Below are 21236 nucleotides of genomic sequence, written 5' to 3' on the forward strand. Positions count from 1 at the left end.
GTTTCGTCCTATTGTAGGACTCTTCAGCAGTGCGCATTCCAATTGTTTGTAAAATATTATCACATTTTTTAAAAAAAAAGGGGGGGGGTAAATACATAACATAGTCAATTTGTTATATCTGTTTATTATAGATTCCTAATTGTGTAATATGATAAATATGTGTTTACACATTAAGTAATTGATTAATTGATGCTAAGTACTACTCAGTTCAGTTTATACAAATCTGACTATTAATCTAACTGTAAATAAACCATATAAAAAGTGATGTGTTCATATTTTGGAAGTCAAATAAATCCTTATTACAATTCATTGTGTTCTCATTCCACGTTGTCGGAACCAAGGTTTAAGTGCTAGACCCAAGTCGGTTAAATGTCCGCGGATATAACAAAGAAAAAACAGATATAACTCCGGGAAAGGGGAGAAGATAACAAGTGAAGATTTATTACATATCCATCAATACATCCCAAACTATACCTAAACAAAATGGTTCTTATGTGTTTTATTTACAGTGATTGGATTTTGAAAAAAAACTAAGCTGAATAACACAGTTGTCATTAATTGATCAACGACTTAATGGCTGAGTGTAATTTACGGTCATATTAGATTGAACTGTTTCATATACTCAACAAATGTAAACAATGTATTAAGTTGAATCAATACTCTTTAAAATATGATTAAGTGTCATATATGATCGAAGGATATCAACGTTGTATGTCATTAAAATTTTCTTTATTAAGACTAGCCGTTTTATAACAAATAAGCCCCTTAAAATAACTAATGTTCACTGTGAGACCTGAAATTCATGTGAAGTTAAAGGTTTTCAATGATTTATTTCAGTTGGTACTGATGACATAACAGTAGTTGTCATAAATCATATAAAAACATTCGATTAAGCAACAATTCAATCTGTATTTTCTAGAATGAAATAAATGGTGCTCATTGGCTGATCATCAAACATTCACATTTGATTGTATGTACAGAACAGTCTTAACATTAAACTTATTGAATTTTCTTATATCCAGATATTTTCACATAGAATGGTGGTTCGTCTTTCATTATCATTTTTGAAGACTGATATGATGCTAACAAGTAAACCTAACAATCAAGTTCTAATTGTTTGAAAGGTCAGTGATTATTTTATCGGTTGCATATGACATGCTTATATTCATATTTTGTAGATTAGTACGTTTTTTCATGATATGGAAAATCATGTGCACACTAGTGATTAATTTCGACATATAATTCACGGTGTTTAAGCAAGAAAATCTGATCAGTAGAATTACATTTTATTGTGCATAACACACACCTTACCAGAAGCAAGACGTGATGATTGCACAATATTGCGAATTGACTGAAATTAAAAATATCAACCATTAAATATTAATCTAGTTGTTGGAGTATTAAGTATTCGCCGTGGGACATGAACGTCCTGGTTTCGATCTCAGCACTTCCTATATTTCAATAATCGTCTAAGGTCATTTTTTGTAATGTTAATTAAAAGATGATGAAACAGATTAAATAACGCAAAAATGAATTTGAACTGATAACAGACTAATAGATGTATTCTTAGTAGTAGTAGTAGTAGTAGTAGTAGTAGTAGTAGTAGTAGTAGTAGTAGTAGTAGTAGTAGTAGTAGTAGTAGTAATAGTAAGAATGATAAGAATGATATGAATAGCGCGATAACATGAACACAATAGTTTATCTCATGGGATATAAATTCAAAATTGATAGAACGAACGTGTTATAATAATAGCCATAACAATAAAAATAGTAATAATGATAAATTAACAACTAGAAAATCTGTGTTTGATCAGTTTAAATATGCAAATAGTAAAGAAGAGGTATGAAAAGGGTAAATGGAGGTGAACAAAAGGTACAAAGAATTGATGAGATCGTTTATTAATCGTTGTCCGGTCACAGAAAAAGACAGAAGTAATAAAAACTTTTAAAGAACACAAAGATTGGGATTGTCAGTTTTATCCATATACTATCCGTTACATATAGGGAAAAAGAACAAAGTAGTTAAGTGGTTTATTAATCCCTCTGAGTGGCCTCTTAGGAAAACCACCTGATTCAATCAGGGCTCACGGGTAGTATCCCAGCCCTCCCAAAAATTGAATGATGAAGTGTAGCCCATGTATATTTGGTGCCTTCATGTAATAATATTTATGTAGCTAAATTAAAAAAATGACCATCAATTTGAAGTCCCTTGAAACTTTAGGAGCATTGAATGGCGACCAAAGAACTCTAACAAATGATAAAACACACTTTTAGATGTTTCTTTATTTCATACTATTTTTTAACTACAAAGAATACCATTTCTGTATTTAAGTAGTTCTGTCTTGGGTAACATTTATAAGTTATGCAGTGAAAGTCTATCAGTGTAATGCGATTGAATTTGTAGTCTTACATGACAGATAACCATTAAAAACGAAAACACATTAGACATATTTTTCATTTCACCATGAAATTCCCCACTAGTTACCGAGCGCATAGCTTTCAGGCCTCCCAGAATGTTCTTGGCCATCAGACCACTGGTTTACATTTTCAACAACTTTCACTTGATATTATGTAATCATTATTAAATATCATTAGAGATGCTTATCTGAGTCCCTACATTGTTGTAAGTACATGATTATTTAATTTTGATAGGACAATGACAATACGAAATCGATCCATAAAATGTAATGCATTTGTACCATACATTTCCAACAATCTGGTCGAATATATGACTTATCAATGTATTTTATATGAAAATTAATAAAAGTTCATTCAATGAAAGTTCAAGGCACATGTTTCACAATCATTTATTACATTGTTTGGTTACTGACTCCTGTGTATGTGTTCACACAAACATGAGAATTTGTAAATGCAATTGGATGTGGCAGAATAGTTCGTATAATGTCTAGGTCAATGTGAAATCATGGGGTTGGTCTTCTCAATTACAACCAGTTTAGCAGCATAATATGTTTTCTCGACGTCTGCTTTTAGTCTCTGTCTTAAAATCATCACCTCTAAATGGTAGAAAAATATAAACACTTTTCACTATAGCCGAGTTAAAGAGAGATTTAGGTTATGACTGACTTTGATAGCTATTTATAAACATTAACGAGTAACCGTTTGATATTAGCGAATCGGTCAGCAGTTTCTAACGTATCTGTAGTACATATTCTGTTCTACTGTCAATAAAGGGGGCTGTAAATGTAGAAACAGATGTTCATGGAATTCTAGTTTTTAACAGTTCTTTCACTGAAGTCAGTTTGTAATGTCAAACAATAGGAACTTGATTTAATGTGTGTTAATGATACTCAGTAAATGTAGTCAGATCTATTAATTAGTGCAAACGCACCGATGAAAATTCTTTTTTTTTTGAGATCATGAATCGACCAGTGTTAGATCACCACTGAAAACGTGGAGGCGCTGAATGTCCGTTTCATGCATCGGTTGAAGTTAGACATTGACACCATTCGATTCGGGCTCAGTGGTCTAGATGTTTAGCATTCGCATGTGACGCTGAAGGCCTTGAGTTCGAATCCTGCGTGTGGGATCGTGGATGAACGTTGCTGATGAGTCCCATACTCGGAAGTAACGTTTTTCAGTGCTTCCAGGTTTTTGATGGTGGTCTAACACTGATCGATTCATGACCTAGATCAAAAACTCAACAATCTCTACAACCCCATACTGATAAGAAATTCATTTGACAAGTATATCATGAACATGATAACTTATATACTTCAAATCTATGTGAATCAATTCCTACATGCTTATTGTTTTCATTTGATAAACCTTCACCCTCCAAAATAAATATTCTTATTACCATTATACTCCACTTTCAACGTAATCATTAATAGAATTCCTAGCTCACGCATTTACACGCATATACAAATGAATAAATTTATGCACATATGTTGTTTATTCATGTAGAGGAGAAAAAACATGAGAGAAGAGTCAAGAAAAGAGTGGATAAACAAAAAAATCACATAGTACGATGAAGTTATGTGGTGATTTTATCTTATTTCAGGATCTAATACAAATTGTACACATCATGAATGTGATCCAATGATCACATCACTAAACATGATAAACCATATGACTGGATTAACTATGTACAGATTAATTAATATGGATTATAATAACTATAGTAATAATAATAATAATAATAGTGATAATATGATGGATTTCACTGCATAAATGATTGAACATTATAGCTTTTTGTTGTTGAATAAACTGAATTTCCATTTACTGATTATTTTAAGAAACAGTTGTGTATATATGTATTTGTGTGATGTTCATATGATGATAGCTGATCACGTAAATATGATATTTATTACAGTGTGTGTGTGGAGAGAGAAAGTGTGTTAAAGTGCTAGTTTTAAGTTATAGGTAGATTTCAGTAAAATAACCACCGAGAAACTAGAAAACATTAGGTATTTGTTTCGTCCAAGTATGGAAATTCTCAGCAATGGAGATTCGCACTCTTGCCAATGATTATACCCAAGAACATCAGGCTTTGTAGCTATGATTCAGTAAAACATGCCATTTCATTTTATATTTATCGTATCTTTTACATATATATAATAATTCTGAAATGTACTATTAAAGAACGACAATGTAACTTTCAGGTCATAGTTATGGGTTGACAAGCCTGACTCATTTGTTTCTTATCGAATTAATCATGGATACAATTATGTCGTGGGGCGTCAATTTCTACCACACTGTTATTCCTTGTACTAGTACATTATTCATCAATGCGACTAACAAGAATCTAACCATCTCTGTCTAAAATGCTGGTAACTTAATGGCGATGTCGAGGGAATCAGAGTAGGATGTACATATCCATATAGAAGATTGATCAATTACAGTCATAAGCGTCAGTGGGAAGATTTAAATAACTAAATACAAAAGTGAATTAAATTTCATCCTATTGCACAAGCCAGTGGCGATCTGAATTGAGTAGCTAAGTAGACAACGTGATGGCATTTGATGCAAACGGTACTAGGTTTGAATATTAACTGTGGGATATGGCAGGTAAATCTGACTGACGAGTCCTAAATAGAACGAAACGTGCAGCCTTGTTTCCAATACTAGTCACTATTCATCTTTGTGTAAAAATTTAACTGAAGTTCACAATCTACGAATATTCTTAAATATAGATCGTACCTTTGAATTCTATTCGTACAAAAGAAGCAGCTAGTCTATTTCTATGGGCAAAATTACAAATTCAAGCAATCTGAGATAACAAGATTATCAACAAATATCACTAATGCCAACTATTCTACATTAAGCATGTCTAAGCTCCATTAATTATGACTTCTCAACATAACTCCAGGAATATTTTTTTGAAGTCAATCACTAAGATAACGAATACAACTTACAAATTAAACTATTCTACAGAGAATTTTTTTAAAATTCATATATAATATCTGTGTTGAACGACCTAATGATTATTATGACAGATTAGAGGAAATCATACTAGATAGAAATGTAATTTCAGTTTCAGTAAGAGTATAGAAACACTGTGATGTAAGTACATAAAGCTAAGAAGTTCTGAATTTGTAACAAAAAGCTTTTATTGAACAATTCACTCTTATGGTACATATATATACTAGCATATACTGATCAAATTGATTACAAACAATAAGAAAAAATAAACCTTTCAGAATAACTATAATAAATACCATTCAAGATGATCGAATTTTCATTAAGATTGAATATTAAACAAACTTCTGACTTTTGGTTAACTAATGATTGATTGTTCAGTTGTTTGATCGATTTGATAGTCGATACTGTAAGTAGGATGTAAGTGACCAATCATATTTCCAATTGGATACAGATTTTCTCTTTCTCTCTCTCTCTCTCACACACACACACACACACTTTTTCTGTATCTGAGTCTACATTTTTGTTGCTTAACACTTAAACTAATTAAACCAATATCAACTTGTTCAATATTCATTTTAATTCATATGGATGGGTAGAGATTATTTCATTGTAAAGGAGAATAAGCAGTATATTGTTTTTTACCAAACAATTTTTTTCTTTTGCTTGTGAAATTCTAATATATTTTAACACAGCGAGAACAGCAAGGTTTGTATCTGCTGCATGCAACCTAAAATTACAATTAGTGGTCTAGAGGTTAAGAATTCGCTCGCGAAATCGAAGGTCCTGGATTTGAGTCCCGCGTAGGAGATTGGGAATACGCATTGTTGAGAAGTTCCGTACTAGGACGAAATGGTTGTCTAGTGCTATCAGGTTTTTAATAATGATCTAGTTTGGATCGTCTCGTGAATTCGACTAATAAATGTGTGAACATCAATCAGACTATGTAAGAGATGAATATCAGAGATTAAAATATGAAATTAATAAAGGGTATTAGATGAATATCCAGTCACAATCACAGGGAAAGGCTAATCATACTTTACTTCTGTATACATAGGTTAGGTCGGAAACATTTGATAGCGATTGTCTCTGACAAACGGAACAAGACCTGTTCCTGTTCATTATTTTAAATGCATTACTCACACTTACCTTATATCCACTATCCAAAAGGTGTCTAGCAATTGCACTTGTAATGACTTCACTCCCTTTCAGCCGTGGGTTCTTAGGAATCTGTTCAGAAAACGATGTGCTTGCTGCTGCAGATATATATGACTTCACAAATACAAGTGGAGGTAACATTGGAAGAATATTGATCTACTTTTGAATGGTAAAATGAATGTTTGGTGTTGTATGGTGAAACCAGTTGAGCATCAGGGATGCTTCATTTCAGTGTTGGCTTGATTCCACCATTGATTCTTCCTGTAATCTTACCTCCATTGAATGGAGGATGAACGAAGACAAATGTCTTTACAACAATTGGTTGTTTATCATCCATGGGATATTCTTTAGTAATCTTAACTTTTGCAGATAGTACACTATCACTGTGTAAAATCTCTTCTTAACTGTACACAGTTTTATGGCATAAATTATTTAGTTATCTATATTGATTAGTAATTGTTGTTATTGAGTCCATATTGCGAATATGTCATATTAAAAATGTTGTTATGTATAAGAAGAGTACTAAACTTCTACTGTTCAGTATCAATATGTATGTATGAGTAACAATGAGAGGTAATTGTCATTTGAATTGCATTTTGTAATTCACAGAACAGCATGAATGAAAACCTGGAAGCACTGAACGGTTATTTCGTCCTATTGTGGGACTTCTCAGTAGTATGCATTCGTGAACCCACCTCTTGAAATTCGAACCCAGGGCCTATCGGTCTCACGCGCGAATGCTTAACCTGCTGGACCACTGAGCGGGGATCTATTGGTGTTAATTTCTAACCTCAATAAATTGCGCGACCATCTTCCATTGTGCTGAGGTAGACACCTGTTTCTACCCGACACGGAGGAGTCCCACAATAGGATGAAACGGTCGTTCAGTGCTTCCAGATTTTCAATGGTGGTCTGACATCAATCGGTTCATGATCTCAATCAAAAACTTAACAATCTCCACAACCCCTAAACTGATTATCAAATGTTTTTTTTTAAAATTCCAATCTTCTATTTCATTGTTGAACAGTTGATGTATTCATATTTATAGGGATTTTTTTATTCAGTTTGAAAAAAACTTTGGACCAAAATAATCGATTTTATTGATTTCAAATTATAAGTTTACCTTTGTTACTTGTATCCATATTGACAATATATGTATATTCTCGAACATGTGATATAATTTTTGTTTATACGTTGTTAACATGTCCAAGTGTCAATATTATGTAAAGAAAAAATGTTTCTTTTAGAAATTAATTATGTTAATACATGGTGTGGATTGTGTGTGTGTGTATGTTTGTATATGGATAATAGTGATATTACCGAATGGTTAAATTTCGATTATTACTAATTATTCTTTCATATCAGCTATGAGAAAGACAATGATGATGGCTCAGTAACTCAGATTGATTAGATTTAACCTTGTAAACCAATGAATTCTGTCTCAGTGATCCAGAAGTTAAACGTTTTTGTATGAAGCCAAAAGTTCAGGTTCGATTCCTAGTTGCAAATTCGTGAATATGCATTGCTAAGGAGTCTTGTACTAAGAAGAAACAACTATCCAGAGCTTCCAGATTTTCAATGGAAGTTTAACTTTGATAAGTTTGTGGTTTTACCTATTTATTAAACCACTATAAATACTATTGTATAGTTTTGATAAGTGATATTGTCGGTAATAAATTTCTCAATGCTGAATTGTCTTCATTCTTCAAGATAATAGTCATTTGAACATTTGAAGTTAGACATTAACACCGTTGGATGACGGCCATCTCAGTGGTCTAGTGGTTAAGTGCTCGGGCGCGAAACCAGTAGGTCCTGGGTTCGAATCTCGCAGGGGGCGAGGTCGTGGATGCGCACTGCTGAGAAGTCCCACAACAGGACAAAACGGCCGTCCAGTGGTCCCAGGTTTTCCATGATGGTCTAGCTTCAACTGACTCATGATCTTAACCATTGAAAAAAATTGTTTGAAATGTATATGAAAATACGAACTAGAGATTTGACAGTGTTATCTAAACATTAAAGCTATCGCTCTAAACGATTTGCAAACCTCTCTCTTACATAACAAACATATTTAATTCTTCATCTAACAAATTACATCGACAACTGGAAATGATTAAATTTTTAAGCTTATTTACATAATCAAATTGAGAAAGCAACAAAATATTTTGTGAATATATCATATTCTGAAAATAGTGTTGTTCTTATCTTGTTTAAATCAGTTTATTTCAGTTTAGTAAATAGATAGTATTGTTGTTAACCAACTTTGTACTCATTTTTCTTCTTCCTCTTCTTTTAAACGCTTAAATTGGAGTTATTTAAGCCAATTTTTTGTCTACATAGAATTCCAGCTGTTCAATGTAGACAATACAACTTGTCTGTTATATGGCGAACTTGAATTTATTGGAAAGTTGAATAATAAGTCGAATGTTATTACTTTTTAACAATTTTTTCTTGATGAGTAATTAGGAGTGTAAAGTTAATATCATAAATGAATAAATAATAATAATAGTAATAGTGATATGGAGCGATCAGTTAGCATAAATTAAAGTTGTCTTATTTAACTTATAATTTGTCTGTATTGATATGTGTACAAATGACTGAAATGAATCATCGCTTGTTTTATGTTCCCCTGATATATATATATATATATATATATATATATATATATATATATATATATATAGATAGATAGATAGATAGATAGATAGATAGATAGATAGATAGATAGATAGATAGATAGATAGATAGATAGATAGATAGATAGATAGATAGATAGATAGATAGATAGATAGATAGATAGATAGATAGATAGATAGATAGATAGATAGATAGATAGATAGATAGATAGATAGATAGATAGATAGATAGATAGATAGATAGATAGATAGATAGATAGATAGATAGATAGATAGATAGATAGATAGATAGATAGATAGATAGATAGATAGATAGATAGATAGATAGATAGATAGATAGATAGATAGATAGATAGATAGATAGATAGATAGATAGATAGATAGATAGATAGATAGATAGATAGATAGATAGATAGATAGATAGATAGATAGATAGATAGATAGATAGATAGATAGATAGATAGACACCAACATTATTGGATGCCGACTAAGTGGTTTAGAGGTTAAGCGTTCGCGCGCGACACCGAAGTCCCTGAGTTCGAATTCCGTATACGAGATCTTGGAAGCACACTGCTGAGAAGTCCCAGACAAAACGGTCGTAAAACAGTGCTTCGAGGTTTCGATGGTGGTCTAGTCTAAATCAACTCATGAATTCACTTGTTAAAATTACTACAATCTCCACAAACCCCATTCTGATCATTATCTCAGTATGGTTGTTTGATAATACATTTCTCAGTAAATGTGACAAAAATCAACATAAAATAGGCTTTTTAAAATCACCATTTGATATTTATTGAACTTGCATATGTGGAGTTGATTTGGAATCTCAGAAGCTAGCATCCCTAGCGGCTAGCTACCAATCTTATACCTCAAAATATTCAATAAATAACTATTTATGTTAGCGTAATAAAATATGTGTTTCTTTGAATCTCTCACTAAATGAGGAGCTATGTTAGGTGAAAGTTGTGTAATTCTATCGTCATTTAATTTCGTTACTGGATCTGAATATTATAATTCATAACAAGTTTAGGCATCGACTATTCATTTTGTTACCAATAATAGAGAACTGTTAACGAATGGAAAAAATGAGATAAAATATATCAGACATGTTGGGATTAAAGAAGAATTTAGGTTGAATTGCTACGTTTCAGTCTATGTGTATGAATAGATGATATATCTGAGTATGTAAGTACGATATTAGGTACAGATTACACTGAACAAGTGGATCGTCAATGAAAACAATTGGTAACTCAGTACCCTTCATCTTACTGAAACTCATAAATATTAGAAGGCAACGACTGATCTTTGACTGTAAAGAACTAGTTAATCGTAAAGATATTGCATTTTACATTTATTTATAATCAATCTGAATGCACAATACAAATATTGAACAATAACTTATACTGATTGGTTTAGTTACCAAATAAATTATTCAGTCATATTTTTCGGACCACGTAGCAGTATATGAGAGATAATAATAATAATAATAATAATAATAATAATAATAATAATAGTAATAATAATAATAATTCATATTCCATCCATTTCCTATTACAGTCTTTCAGTCAAAGTTATTACAAGTACATTTTTCAGGTGTTTTTTTAAAATCATTCGAACTTCTTTCAATCAAGTCAACTTGATTTTTCTAAATAGTCTACTGTTTTTTCTGAACAAACTATTCGAAAACTTGATGTAACGGTTTTTGGGTTACTTTTTGAATCATGCAACACTATGTTCTGATGCCATTCAAACACAAATACTATTTACAAACAAAGATGGAGAGTGGCTAGTAGTGGAATCCAGGACGTGCGTTTCCATCTATTCGGGACTCGTTAGCTGGATGTACCTGCGAATGGTACTGAGTTTGAGTCCCAAAGTGAACATCAACTCTGCCTCCTTTCGTCAGTTTTACATGGTTTTTAAAAATTTACCATCCTGAATCAGTCTGTGATGAAAAGATATTTCAACATAGAATATTGTCACTTTGAACAAATGTCTATAAATGACGGAATATTAGTAGGTATCCTAGGAAAATCTGAAATTAGTACAATGCAAGCAAGAAAACAACAAACATGATGTCGGCTTGTTAACCGAATATTACCATGTAGCAATTAATCAACACATTCATAACTGAAAAAAGTAGGAACGTAGAAATTGGGTTGTACACTAAATGAATGCAAAGCGAATGCCGTATATTTACTATCTATCACGCTAAATTCATACATAGGGATGAAGTACTGTATAAATATTGAAATAAAATGTGATCTTCACATTTTTAGCTTGTCCCAACAAAAGTGAAAATTTAAACTAAGTTGCGTAACGTAAAGTATTTCATCATGTAATAATTGAAATTTACAAAAACAAACATGTGATTAGTAACACACATACACATACTGCAAATATACTTTATTTTTTATATTAAAACAATCAATAACAGCCTAATGTATCATAAGACTCTCTTTCTCGTTCTTTATCAATTAAGACCTCTCATAAAGTACATTTTACCAATATCTAGAATTTATTTATTATATGAATATATTAACAAGGTAAATTGTGCTTTTAAAAAATGTATTTATCAGTTTAGTGGTTGTGGAGATTGTTAAGCTTCTGATTGAAATCATGAACCGATTGATGTTAGACCACCATTGAAAACCTGGAAGCACTGGACGGCCGTTTCGTCCTATTGTGGGACTCCTCAGCAGTGCGCACCCACGATCACGCTCGCGGGACTCGAACCCGGGGCCTTCAGTCTCGCACGTGAACACTTAACCTACTGGACCATTAGGCTGACATCCAATGGTGTTAATGTCTAACCTCAACCAATCCACGAAGTTGCGCGAACATCTTCCATTGTACTGAGGTAGACACTTGTTTCTACCCGACACGGATTAGCTCCACTGGTCACGACTTCTCACCAGAACTCCGAGAATTTTCTCACGAAGCTACTCACTAGTGAGCACATGAATTTTAGTCAGTCTTTATGGTATATTCTGTGTGGATTGATATAATATAACCATTTTGTCATATGTTTGATAGAACAGATGGATTTTAACTAGCAATGGAATTTAGGATACTCATTTCATCATCATCATCATCATATTTAGGAATTGTCAGATGAACACACCTGTATTCCGGCGTTAATGTTTGGATTAGTACTCGAACCATGTACTTTCTGTTTTAAGCGTCAGTGTATAATCTGACAAGGTAACCCAGTTCAGATAATCACTAAGTTGTTCATTGTGTATGGTTGTACATTCAACTGACAAGTTTCAAATAGGATAAAACATGCATCCTAGGTTCCAACATTAATCTCAGTTCATTTTTTCTAAACTCTTTCCCTAAACGATCACTAAGTAGATCACTCAGGAACGTTGTGTTAGTGGATAATCACTACTACCTATACAGGTACATTGCTTAAATCCATTATCGTTGTAGTTTTCGCAAACTTATACTGGAACTCTCGTTTCACCTCGAAAATAACTGGAGTTTTTTTACCCATTATATTGAGAAACGGCTTTCAACATTTCATGAATTGCTTTCAAGTTCTTTCTAAGTTTTAGTCCGTAAAAAACTTGTCGCTGATTGCTTGTTAATGTATTCCCTCAACAGACCATATTCCATATGATGTATTGTTAGTGTATCACCTTGTTATAACTTTTTTATTGTAGTCAATCATATGTATATTTGTAATCATGATAGTGTTGGATAGGGTTGATATGCTTTTTCTAGAACATCCCACGAACCAAGTGATTTATGGTTCCATCTTTCATGTATGTATGTACACTTGAAATAGTCATCTCCAGTCAGTATATAAACTGCTTCATGTAGAACAGGCTAGAATCTGTCACGTTAGTTTAACTCAAGTGTAGTCTGTTCCCCACGGTATTTACTTGTGCGCAGTCCAATTCGTTCTTAAATTTTCTACAAACAACTTAATCAAGAGTTGAATGAGTGGCTCTATTTATGTGTACGCGTGTTTTAGTGAGACGAATATACATTGTCAAGAAAGACATATGAGATCATATATTCTTTTTAACAATGTTCAAGACAAATATAACATCTAGCATTTTCGAGGATTTTTCCGTTTATTTAATGGGTGAGTATATAAGAGTGTAATTGTCAGTAAGGAATTCATAGTAATCATCTGGAGCTATTCACATATACCTTTTGTGAACACAACACTGTAGAGCACCCCAACTTGTCGGATGAAAATAATAAACAAATGAAAAGTTTGAGCTTGAAATAAAATTCTCAATGAAAATTACGCTCTTACATGCAACACATTTAGTACATAAATGGAAAAAAATATCCGGAAATCTTTGATACCACATACATAGTCATCACTGAAAACGGTTACATAGCCTTACCTCTACCCCCACCCCACTAATAAATACCATGCAGTTTTAAAAAAGACTGGACCGGAAACGTTCAATTCTCAATGTCTACTTCTATGCATTTGATATAAAACAAATACTGTGTACATTAAACTGGCGCCTTTATTGATAGGACACAATAAAACTGTGTGTGTGTGTTCATATATACATATATATGTATATTTGTCTGTTTATTTGAATAGTGAAATATGGAAATCATCAATTTTTATTACTCTACGTTATAGTAAAAAAAAATCTATTAGACACCAAAAAAGCACATCATGACTCATCCATGAAAAGCGACTTGTGATAAAAGAAATTTGCCACATTTTACTGATAAATAATATTTTTTCTAAAAATTATTTCTAATAGTTAATCCGAGTGTTGATGAGATAGTTAAATTTCAACTATTCCGAAGACTGTCGAGAAGTAAGACTGTGGTGTAGGCTACTTATGTCGACAGACGTAAGTAGTATGTAACATCAATCAGAAGTGGAATGCCTAGCAGCAGAGAGTTTAGAAGATCGATTTAAAGAGAACAGGAATGTAAACAGAGAGTAATTGTAATGAAAACAGGAATGAAGGAACGATGACGTTTGTAAGAGACATTTGATGGGAGATGTGCAAATGAAGTAATTAATGTATGGTTTTCATAATTTACCAAGACATTCTGTAATTTGTACCAAACAATAAGTTGGTCTTACCCCATCTGAGTTCTCATACACCTCAATACTATGTGATAATTCGGTCTTTTACAACCACAGACATATATCAGCTGGAGAATTATAAGAGAAGAGAGAGTGGTCATCAGTAAATATCGGATGATTATATTTTTCTGTCACTTGGATTTGCTTAATCTGTTTTCGTAAAAAAATCTAAACAAGAGTGCGTAGATATCATTCTGAAAACGACAATCTTCAACCATAATGAGTTGGTTTACTGAAGTAGTAGTAACTAAAAAAACTCAAACCTGAATTATGTGTTTAGAAATAGACAGTAATCAACTTGTCATTACTTTTGTAAATTCACGGAGTCGACCAATATCACCTGAAATTATTATCATTATTATTATTGGTGTTTATTTAGCAGTACAGAATTAGCCAAATTAATTCTTATTTTATGTACACCAAAATCATCCTTTCATGAATCTGTTTTATCCTCATTCACTTCATTCGCTAAATTTATGTAAACTGTTCAAATTGTTTATAATTATTATGTAACCCATTTTATCAGTTTTCAATTCTAGACAATTACCACCTCATAACTAAGTGTCTTCTATATAAATTTAGTTTCAAGTGGTCAGAAAATTATGTAAACTCTTCATAACTTCTATAATTATCACAAGATCCATCTTATCTGTTTCCAAACTTCATTTCATTACTACCCCCCGCCCTCATATCTTTGAATTCCACCTACAAACTATCTCATACCTATTCATGCATATATATATATTGTAACAGAACGAAAACGCTGAAAATCGCTCCATAACATTTTATTGGACAGTATCCTCATTTATTTGCTTTTTCTCCCTGTTTTGTAGTTTAAACCTTATTCAGGTCTCTTTTAATCGCACTTTATATCCTTCAGTCTTCCTCGTCTGAGTTTCTAGTATGTGACTTTGATTAAAGATTTACTTTTTGTTACTTAATTTTTCTCTCCCATGTTGCCGAACTCTTAACAATAAGGTCGTGTTTGACAAGTCTCAGGGCTACGACGTGGTTCAATGTGTGATTGATAACCTTTGACTGACTGCTTGGAAAGATTGCTGATATCCCTGCGGATAGATATATAGTCCTTTCTTGTTGCGAATATTTTTACTGATTTTCAGGTATTGAACTCTTGTATATTAACTATTTCTTTTTTTAGCTTAGCAAGCTAAGTTGTGTTAGAGAAACCCTTGACTGCATAACACAGGCTGTACTGTTTGAAGTATTTTGTACTTTTGATATAATTTGTTCTGAAATTAGAGCCGTTTAAATTAAACACGGAGTTTGTGTTCTGATATAATTTATTTCGAGTAACTCAAAAACGCTTTATAAACTATAAAGAAGAACGTAGTCTGGTCTAATAAAAAAGTCTTGGTTTGTTGGTTCTGCTTTCAAATCGAATATTGGCATTTCGGTCGTTTATATAATTGGTAATCTGTTTTCTTCTAGTTCTTTCCGTCATATTATATCATATCCCAATGTTACACTTTACTTACAAATACGGTTGTAAGCAGCTGATGAGAAACCATAAAATTATCATTAATTTATATTAGTTCGCCTCAATTATTATTCTGTCTTTATTCCGAAACTAGTTTACTTGTTCTTCAACTGTTACCACTTTTGACATGTAGAAATGAAAACGTGACATCACTTCCTAACTTGGTTCTCAGCATCACTTCTGTTTGGGATTCTCTCTGAAATATAGTTGGTATTATACTCGTTTTAATTCAGTGAAACATTCATTTAATATAATTATTTTTGTATTCATTTCATTGTATCAGTTCTCTTCAGTATAATATATAGGATTCATTTTGTATTAATTCGTTGTAATATCTATCCTTGTTTTTCTTTTTCCCATTTCGGTTATATGTCATATTTATTGATTAATTATCAAATACCAGTTTATTGTGTTAATAAGTTGTTGTTATTTTCTTAGAGAATAAATAACATCATTATCTGCCATTCAGTTTTGTTCTCATATTTGAGTCGTACAAAATCCTAAGGTTTTTTTCACAATATTTCGGGTACCATTTTTGTTTACTTTGTTGTTTGTAAATGATCCATTAACGATCCATTAAATTGAGTAAAACTCTACAAACTACTTAAATATTAAACTTGATGGATATTGTGAAGTGTATCAAACTTCTGGTGTCCTTTAAAAACCATGTTATAATCTTATAGTTCAAATTGTCATAGTTCATCATAAAACAGTGCTTTAAATAAGAAACTACAAACCATTGCCCATCTATTTTTGTTATGACTGGGTCGCCAATTGTCAGATCTGATCGTCGCCAATTTGTTATGTGGGAATCGCTTATCACTTATACTTGTAAAACGAGGAACCATTGCAATTTCCTCGACATTAAGTAAGAACACCAAGACTGATACAAATGAAGATTTATTGTCCTCAAAACACGAATACCCTAGTTGAAAATGCACTTATTTATACACTGATTGTACATACATTTTGATTATAAATTAGGATGAAATCACATATGTGAAAAATACCCAGAATTATAACAAATCACATGCTGCGTGTCATGCTTAGCCAAGGTCATGTTATTTTAATACAAAAATATCGTTCCTTGAATAAAAATCACAATCAAATAGATTCATGTCATACCGTATAAAATATCACACTGTAGAACAAAACAAATAATACATTGAGTAATAAACACAGTGAATTAAAAGAGAAGTGATGTTCAGCAAAAATCATAGTGCGTAAAAGAATGTAATTTTTCTTTCTATTTCCGTCATATCAATTTTTCTTCCGTTGCTTGGTACATTTTTTCATAATTTATTACATAATAGTTATTCTATTGTCAGTGTAAAGATTATAGAAACTGTGGTATTATTGATATGACTATTTTTTGGAAGATTTTTACGAACTAAAAAGTGATTTGAAATCGGTGTCTAGGCATTTAGTTACGTGACATGTGAAACCTTTGTTGTGAAACAACGCCCTATAACACCACCCTATTTAGTATATAGGTCATAATTACCAGTTCATGTGGTCAGTCGTACTTTTATCCTGTTCGAGTGCATCGAACCCTACTCGTTCAACCTTCATATTTCTAACCTAGTTGAATAAGAATATATTGTTAGAGTGGAAAAATTAAAAGCATACAGTTTGTTGATTACTCTGTTATTTTAATTACATTTTGTAACTTCTTGTCTGTTGAAAACTGGACATTAGATTCTTGTTAACAGTTTGATTTCCAACCAGTAAATTTGTTTTACCTCAACGGTTTGTCAGGAATTTACATGATATCCTAACTCGTTCATTTGACTTATCGTCATATTCTTAAGTCCAGCTGTAATATACTGTATCAATATTCAATATTTCACATATTCCATTGTATTTGCTTGATAAGATAATTAAAGAATACGTCTAATTGGTTAACTTATCAAGATCAGATATATACACACAATCTAAATTTAATATTCATTGATTTTTTCCCAAGGATTGATGATCATCACCAATAATCATTTCATAAGTGACAAGAATTTCTTAATGTCTTTTTAGTTTGCTTTTTTTTCGTACCAAATATTAATATGAAGTATGTTACAGTTAATGATCTAAGTTTAAAACAATCAATAAAGAGTTGTGGATATAGATTTTGTTCTAGTTTGGGCTCAAGACAACAACAACATGACATATTTACAATATCGATCAAGGTGGATTATTTCCATTTTACAATGATGATTGTTATATATTATTTCACATGAACTTCATTCGTGTAAACTTTTATGTGATGAAATAATTATTTAATTTTATAAAAATCACCTATCTAACTTAGACAACCATTAAAAACCAGAAAGGATTGAATAGGACACCTCAGATGTATACATCCACAACTTCACAAACAGGAATCGAACTCAGGACTTTCGATTTCACGTACAATTGCTTATTTATTTAGTTGTGTTTATGAACCCGATAAAACCCACTAATTGATCGACATTTAAATAATCAGTAAAATTTCATGTGTAATGTTTGAAGTGATTGAAGAGAGAGTAATTTACAAAATTTAGTTTTGCCTATCATTTATGACATATTATGACATGTTTAACGTGTAATTTCATAACTTAGTAAGTCAGTATGTATGTTGATTATAGACGGTTAATTTTATGATATGATCAATCTGTGTTCATACAGTGAGTTATTGATTGATTCGTATCGAGTACTACTCATTTTTCTTGATTGAAAATCCGACTATTGATCAATAAAATCTACAAAAGTCAGAGTGTTCATTACAGATTTGGACTTATTTTTAGTGTATAATTAATATTGTCTATCTTCTTTGCATCACATAAATCACAGTTTCCTATAGCAGGTACAAGTTTTTCCACAGATTACATCATTACAGTAGTTAATTATCAATGAACTACTTGAGAATTTTTAAATTAAAGAATGAATTATGGTTATATAGAGAGTTTATGAAGATTGTTTGCCGTTATTATTAACATCACAAACTCAGATTGACCTTAGTTAAGCAATCACAGAAAACCAGGAATTACTGAATGGCTGTTTCTTCCTAGTATGAGACCCCTCTAATATTCAATTTCATGAGTTCTAGTGAGAAACAGTGACCACGGGAATTGAATCATGTTAAGCGTGAGAAAGTTATTCATATCAGGCAATAAGGGTTGGTGCAGCAGCACAGCGAGTTGACTAAATTTGAATATGTTCATCGTCCTGTAACAGCTCAGCGGTCTAGAGGTAAAGCGTTGGGGCATTTGACCGATGATTCTGTGTTGAATTCTCGGATCCAGGAACATGAATGCGCACTGCTACAGAGTTCTTTATTAGGATAATAACGTCGTCTAATTTCCCCTGGTTTTCAATAATCATTTAACTATGACCAGTTCCTTATGTTAACGATAATTTTAAGCAATCTCCTTGATAGTTCACTGATTATTTTCATTTGAAACGATATAACCTGAAGAAAACTTATATCTGTTACAAGATATAGTGATCAGTTCGTGATTTAAACTATGAAAACTCTACTATTTCCATAAGCCCATGTATACTGAAAAATTATCCTACCAAGAAGGATTTTTAAAATTTTTGGTCGTATTATCTCACGAGTACTCAATAGAGGTGAATGAAGATAGTCGCGGTGTTTTACAAGTAAACTGAAATGGAAACAGTATTACTCAGCGGTTTAAAGATATTGGATTTATTGTTAGACCTGAAGTTCCTAGGTTTAATTTCATACATATGGTCATTATGACTAAGTATTGCGAATTACGATCTGGTTTGTCATCATTCGCAATCATTCTTCCCGTTCATATCAGTTCATGACGTAATATATCATTTACATATTGAAATTAGATTAACCATCTTAATACTTTGATATAATTTATGATTACGACAATTGTTTGCATTGAACATATAAGAATATTACATTCATGTTTTTTGTCAATCAAAATCTGAATAACATCATTTGTGAAAACTATTCCAAAAAAATATTTTGTCAGTTGTTCACCAGTTTAAATTGTTTATTACTGATTTACAATGAGTAATTGTATTTAAGGGTGTGTGTATGTGAGTGTATTGTCTTTGTCATAGATCTACACAATTACAAATTAATTATTTATTTGACCGCCCATGGAGTATAACTTCTGCATACATCTATATGTGTATCGTCCATATGTATGTGTGTGTATTAAATAGATTAACTGGAAGATAATAAAAAGAAATGCTTCATCCATTGAACATAAATTAAAATCTACCATTGACATTCTCATTCACTTATACTGAATGGACACTTTTAAGTAGTATAAATCATTCTGGTTTATTAATAGACAATACATTTTTTTACAGTAGTAAAAAATGCACATACATTATACCAAATTTATTATTTTACAGAATCCCTGTGACTTACTTTCAAACATCACACTCACCTTACTACCTAACATTTTCCAAGTTTACCTATAAGTAAATCAGTAAACATATTTTTAAAAAAACATTAAATTTATTCAAACTATGTTTTTGTTGAGTATACTTTTTATGCAGCTAATAATGGAAACCATAACTTGTGTCTCATTTTATTTGGGACTCATTACCCAGATGTACATATATCCCGATGTGTTAATGTTCACATTAAGAATGGGATACTGTAGTGAATTGAAACAAGACCGATTTATCAATATAGTCAAGATTCCCATTTTTACATTTGGTAAATAAAGAAGGAACAAATCGAGCGAAGAAATTTCTTTTCAATGTTACGTATTGAACTAAATTCCGATTACTGCTACTGACCGATATAAATGTAACTATAATGGGTGAATAACGGCTATTAGCTACTTATTGCAATGGAACAAAAAGGAAGGAAGAAAACGTAGACTGTATAAGCAAATTGACTAGTCAGAACATAATAATTATCAGTATAGGGTCGTGGAGATGCGCACTGATGAGTAGTACTATACTAGAACGAAACGGTTGTCCAGTGTTTACAGTCATCCAATGGTGGTCTAACAATGATCGATTCATGATCTTAATCAAAGCGCAATAATCTCAACAACCTTATACTGAAAGATATCATTTCGTCTGTCACGATAAGTGATTAACACGGAAAAAATCTATTCCATAAATAGACAGACTTGCACATATCAAGATTGTTGTCACTTTGTATGAGTCTATTATTTCCGTTTTAACGATAATAGTTAATAACGTTAAAGGAAAATGCGACAGTCAGCAAATCTAGCTATGGCCTAAATTCTTCGAAACTTATCTTTCATCTGTGAAATCTGACAACAATATTCCTGATCAGCTGAGTGAAGTGGGATTCTTCAAGATTCTTTAGACAACACATTGTGTCAGATTTCAGAGAACACTTTCTAAGATTTTACTATGACTTGTCGAATTTCCTCAAAGTGATTTCGAGTTATCTAAATTCTGAGCATTATAATGGATGTTGTTACATAATCTCGAGGGTAGAATAGTATTCAGATGGTAGGGAGCAATTGGCAAATTACCAGCC

The sequence above is a fragment of the Schistosoma haematobium genome, chromosome 6 (genome assembly GCF_000699445.3).
Source record: "Schistosoma haematobium chromosome 6, whole genome shotgun sequence".
NCBI classification, from domain to species: Eukaryota; Metazoa; Platyhelminthes; class Trematoda; order Strigeidida; family Schistosomatidae; genus Schistosoma; species Schistosoma haematobium.